Source organism: Carassius carassius, chromosome 16 (assembly GCF_963082965.1).
Source record: "Carassius carassius chromosome 16, fCarCar2.1, whole genome shotgun sequence".
In the NCBI taxonomy this organism is placed as follows: Eukaryota; Metazoa; Chordata; class Actinopteri; order Cypriniformes; family Cyprinidae; genus Carassius; species Carassius carassius.
In genome coordinates this window covers 15,839,270-15,845,716 of record NC_081770.1, presented here as the reverse complement: position 1 = coordinate 15,845,716, position 6,447 = coordinate 15,839,270, and positions in this window count along the sequence as shown.

Sequence of the window (6,447 nt, the reverse complement as noted above, 5' to 3'; positions counted from 1 at the left end):
TAAAATATTCTACAGCATGTTACTTTTGAATAAGTATGAACACTAATGAAGTCACATTAAAGAGTTTGCTGGCACTATAAATGTAAAAGTCCCAGTGAATACGGCAACTGTGTTTGAAGATCACAACAGGTTACACACACACACACTTGTGAAATATAATGTAATCTAAATTTGAGCCATAAATGCTTTATCTGGAATAGAAGCTTTAATAGACTGAAGTGTTTACTGTTGGTTTCCCCTGGACACTCTTAATGTGTCTTGCTTCCGAGTTGAAATCGATTGCACAGCCATTAATGGCCCTGAAGGAGTTGGGTTATGTGTTCACACTGTGATTATAGTTACATAACCTTCTCAGCAGGACTCCTGTTCAATCACACAGAAATATTAACTATAAGAAAAATAGTTCAAAATACAAATTCACATATGTGAAATATTAAGCAGGCCAGAAAGGGCAAATTATGTCTCTTTAAATAATTTTTTTTTGTAATATCTTCTTATTACAGCCAGTTTCTTGCATCTTGAGATTTTAATATGAAGTCAAAAATTTTTCAACAAATAAGATTATATAAACCGGAAAAGTTTGTGCTGAGGTTCAGCTTTCCTTTTTTGCTTAGCGTTTTTTTGTTGCTGTTGTTTTTTAGTGAAATGTTATATATTTATTTATTAATTCCCATGCCATCATTTCAAATGAGGTCTCAGCAATGTCTCAAACTGTGCTCCGAAAGATCAGAAAAATTGCAGAAGCAGGAAACTTATCAATAATTGTCAACAGAATTCTCATCAATGTATATATATTTTTTTTTTTTTTTTTTTTTAATACGTTTAATTTTAAATGATTGTATTCCTTTTATTTTATTTTATTTTTTTGAACACATTTGTACTATATTTTTGCTATTTTGTCTCGGCTCTTATCTCTCTTGGGAATTTCATAATTCCTGTATTACTGAAACAATACTTCAATACAAGACTACATCTCCAGTAAGTTTCCTGAGGCCTGAAAGAGCATCTGAACATTGTCCTTTTTTGAGATCATATATGCATTTGAATTTAATTTAGATCAGTCGGAGGAAGACTTTCTTGCCTAAACTGCAAAAATCAATCCACATCCATCCAATCTTTCCTATTATAAAGCTGAATAGATGTCTTCAGACCTGTGCCAATATTGATTTGCCTTGTGTGAAAAGCAACTGATGCTTTGCCCTTTTGAACATGCACACAAGTCTTTTCATGGAAAGGAAATGGGAAATGATTAACTTTAATGGCCATTGTGTAAGAGCAGCTGACAAAATGTTGCTTTCTCTCAAATCACGCTTGTACCTTTTTATGTCCCTGCCATCGTTAATGTTGCGAATTTCTGATGCCATTAGCAAATGCATCAATGCAAAGTGCCCCACCTCCCCCTTCACCTTTTAATCTTCCTTTTCCAGCACTTCCTGTGCTTATTAGCCAACGACAAGCTTAGCGAGTGAAACCCATGTTAATGGTCTTCACGTGTACCAATCTTTCAATACACTTAAGTGAGATCCCCTGGGTTAAAAACAAAAAAAAACTCAATGTCAGATTCATTTTAGAAACCCTCTGAATGCTTGTTCTTCTGTAAGTCTTGTGTAAAAGTTACGTCAGCAAAGTATTTTTCCACACAATCTGTGAAAAGATCCTCTCTCTCTTATTTTTGGAGGGATATTTCAAGCAGACGATGGCAGAAATCACATTTTCCTCAGATCACCAGTGCAAAAAATGATGTTTTCAGTCATTGTAGTCTATTGTCTTGTCTAGCATGTAATTAACGGCTTGAGGTAGAATTCATACGGCTAAAGGCATTACTCCCAAGCCATGCTTTCATATCTCATCATGGAATCCAGTCAAGTGTTTACTTGCCGATGATGGCTTCATTACCGGCACCACCGCACTTCCACCGTTCAATCTCTGTTTTATCTCATCTGAAGAGTTTCATTTCTGCAGGTGTTTTTTAATCTGCTGTTTTATTTGTGGGTGCATCATTTCCCCTAGGAATATGTTGTTATTTTTTCTCAGTTATTATTCATTTAAGTATCAGCTTTGCCTCAGTGGACAAGTATGCATGACTTTAGACAAAAATATACAGAAGTTCTAAGTGAATATGTCGGGGGGCGGGGGGTGGGGGGTGGGGGGGGTTTACCAGCAGATGGTAAAAGGAACTATAGTTTTATAATGGCAGTGAATGGGTGTTGAGATTTTGAAGGCCAAAAAATAGCATCCATTCAACATTAAAAGTGTTCCACATGGCTACAAGTGGTTGGTTAATAAAGACTGTCTGAAGTGCAGCATTTGTGTAAGAAAAATATCCATATTTAAAACTTTATAAACTGCAATCTCTAGCTTCTAGTGTTTATGAGAGAGTGGCGTTTCAGTGGATGACATAGGACTTCGGCCTAGAGTAAGCTCTGGAGAGAAGTGACAAAACACTGATCAAGAATTAGAATTACAGATGAGGATTTGTCAAGAAATATTTATAGATGAGGATTTCAATATAAGTCAAGTGGAGACTTGTTTTCCTTTGCTGTAAACAACACTTGGTTCTCGCGACACTAGCATATACTCATCCATTGGAACGCCACCCTCTTCAACTGTTAAAGATTACGGTTTATGAACTTTTAAATATGGATATTTTTCTTACTCAAACACATCGTTTCTCTTCTGAAGGCCTTTATTAACCCCCTGGAGTACTTTTTTTTGTATGTTAGTTTGCTTCAGAATCTTGACCACCATTCACTGCCATTATAAATCTTGGACTAGGCAGGGCATTTTTTTATATAACTCCAATGTCTGAAAGAAAAAAGTAATATATACCTAGAATGGCTTGAGGGTGAATAAATGGTATAATTTTCATTTTGAGGAGAAATATCCCTTTAAGGAAACTTACATTTCTAAAATCTTACAAAATAGCATTAAAAGGTGTGAAAAACGCTTTTGGTCAAAATCTACCTAGAGTATTTAGTCTACCTGGTGTAAAACAAAATTGTTTTAAAATACAGTTATAGAGTCACAAAATTAATGAAAATAGTATATCCCAGAAATATTGTGAAATATTTCTGACTTCACTTGCAGACTTTAGTAACTTGACGACTCTTAGAAAAGTTAACTTGAGATTCTGAAATGTGGGGATTCATTTCACTAGGAAATTCTGAAGCACAAGCCTTAAAGCTCTTAATTTGCTCTCCAGCTGTGAACTTCAGAGCTCATTTGTGATTTCTCTTACTTACAGGATGTGAAAACCAGCTCCAAATTAGGAAATACTAACCGTCCTTATGAACTTTCCTTTATTTTTGGCGCACACACTCATGGACACTTACGTGCAAAAAATAAAAAAAACAACACAACCAACTATATAAAAAACACTTCAGATAATGAGATTGCACTTGTACACACGCATATATAACGAGTTCTCCATTTTAAAACCTTGAACACTGGGTTTCCAAGTGCTCAGTGCTCTTTCAGCAAGAGCCATGCAGAGAAAGACTGATGAATGCAATTAAATGAAGCTTTGCATGCTTTGTTGTGTTGTGATCTGGGACATCAGAGATTCTGATCTGCATCAGGTGGGTGTTGGAATAAATGGATGGGATGTATGGGATTTGGAAAAGAATGTGAGGATAATTGACAGTAATGAACTGAACAGGCCCGGCAGCATGAAAATCAACACAAGTGTTCAGGGAGCAACTCCTTTGTTTTCTGTACTTTGATCGTGATGTTCTCTGGCCAGTGGGGATCTGTGTTAAACAAAGGTTACAAATGCAGATTGAATTAATGTAAAGGGCTGGTTGGACCTCATTTACCAGTAGCCACTCACTGCAGTACACAAGATCCAGGGGGGCGAGGTTACATCCATATCCAGCAGGTGGAGTTGGGTAGGTTTAGGGATCAGGGAGTGGAGATGGGTAGGTTTAGGGATCAGCGAGTGGAGATGGGTAAGTTTAGGGATCAGGGAGTGGAAATGGGTAGGTTTAGGGATCAGGGAGTGGAAATGGGTAGGTTAAGGGGTGGAGATGGGTAGGTTTAGGGATCAGGGAGTGGAGATGGGAAAGTTTAGGGGTGGAGATGGGTAGGTTTAGGGATCAAGGAGTGGAGATGGGTAGGTTTAGGGATCAGGGAGTGGAGATGGGTAAGATTAGGGTAAGTTTAGGGAACAGGGAGTGGAGATGGGTAGGTTGAGGGATCAGGGAGTGGAGATGGGTAAGTTTAGGGTAAGTTTAGGGATCAGGGAGTGGAGATGGGTAGGTTTAGGGATCAGGGAGTGGAGATGGGTAGTTTTAGGGGTGGAGATGGGTAGGTTTAGAGATCAGGGAGTGGAGATGGGTAAGTTTAGGGATCAGGGAGTGGAGATGGGTAGGTTTAGGGATCAGGGAGTGGAGATGGGTAAGTTTAGGGATCAGGGAGTGGAGATGGGTAGGTTTAGGGATCAGGGAGTGGAGATGGGTAGTTTTAGGGGTGGAGATGGGTAGGTTTAGAGATCAGGAAGTGGAGATGGGTAAGTTTAGGGATCAGGGAGTGGAGATGGGTAGGTTTAGGGATCAGGGAGTGGAGATGGGTAGTTTTAGGGGTGGAGATGGTTAGGTTTAGGGATCAGGGAGAGGAAATAGGTAGGTTTAGGGGTGGAGATGGGTAGGTTTAGGGATCAGGAAGCTGAGATGGGTAAGTTTAGGGGTAGAAATGGGTAGGTTTAGGAATCAGGAAGTAGAGATGGGTAAGTTTAGGGGTGGAGATGGGTAGGTTTAGGGATCAGGGAGTGGAGATGGGTAGATTTAGGGGTGGAGATGGGTAGGTAAAGGGATCAGGAAGTGGAAAAGGGTAAGTTTAGGGGTGGAGATGGGTATGTTTAGGGATCAGGGAGTGGAGATGGGTAGGTTTAGGGGTGGAGATGTATATGTTAAGGGATCAGGAAGTGGAGATGGGTAGGCTTAGAGGTGTAGATGGGTAAGTTTCGGGCTCAAGGAATTTTAGGGATCAGGGAGTGGAGATGTGTAATTTTAGGGGTGGAGATGGGTAGGTTTAGGGATCAGGAAGTGGAGATGGGTAGGTTTAGGGATCAGGGAGTGGAGATGGGTAGGTTTGGGGATCAGGGATTGGAGATGGGTAGATTTAGGGGTCATAGAGTGGAGATGGGTAGATTTAGGGATCATAGAGTGGAGATGAGTAGATTTAGGGATCATAGAGTGGAGATGAGTAGGTTTAGTGGGGGAGATGGGTAGGTTTAGGGATCAGGGAGTGGAGATGGGTAGTTTTAGGGGTGGAGATGGTTAGGGTTAGGGATCATGGAGTGGAGATGGATAGGTTTAGGGATCAGGGAGTGGAGATTGATAGGTTAAGTGGGGGAGATGGGTAGGTTTAGGGATCAGGGAGTGGAGATTGATAGGTTAAGTGGGGGAGATGGGTAGGTTTAGGGATCAGGGATTGGAGATGGGTAGATTTAGGGATCATAGAGTGGAGATGGGTAGGTTTAGGTATCAGGGAGTGGAGATGGGTAGTTTTAGGGGTGGAAATGGTTAGGTTTAGGGATCAGGGAGTGGAGATGGGTAGTTTTAGGGGTGGAGATTGTTAGGTTTAGGGATCATGGAGTAGAGATTGGTAGGTTAAGTGGGGGAGATAGGTAGGTTTAGGGACCAGGGAGTGGATATTGGTAGGTTTAGGGACATGTTAGGTGGTAGGAGTAGGATCCATCATCGCCCCTTGGATCTTGTGTTCTGCAGTGAGGACCATCTCAGGACTCTTTTACACAGGTTATTTTTCATGAATCCTTTTAGTGAACCTTAATGTCTCATTCAAAAAGACTCACAACCCAAAGTTTGATGGATCTCTCATTTGATCTGAGTGGTTTATATAAATATTTTCAATGATGGAATACTTTTATCAATAGATTAAACAAATACTTGTATAATTATATATTTTTTTTCTCACATATACATTTTATAACATTTTCTATCGGTTTTATACTTTATTTTGATATTTATATTTATTATTTATTTTATATTTATACATCATTATTTAGAATTACTTAAGATAGAATTTACAGAGAATTTGATTGTTAATTATTACACATTCTCTGACTGTGTTCCATAGAAATCAGTCCAGTCTTAAAAAAAGAAAAGTTCTATATTGGTATTGATAGTTCATGAAGAACCTTTAACATCCATAAAAATGTTCTCTGAAAGGCTTTTTGGGGGTGTGCAGGTTTGGAACCACACAAGGCGATTAAATGATGATAGAATTTCCATCTTTGGGTAAACTATTCATTTAATTTCATGTGCATCCATCACAATGGCCTGCTGTCTGTCTTTTTACAGTTTTCTCGCTCCAAATGACCTTGTCTCTTCAGCCTGACACCCTCATTAACACCATTCACACATGTTCTTCCCCCACAATGCAATTTTAGGGAAGAAGATTTGGTTCGCTATTCTCCCAAACGTCCCT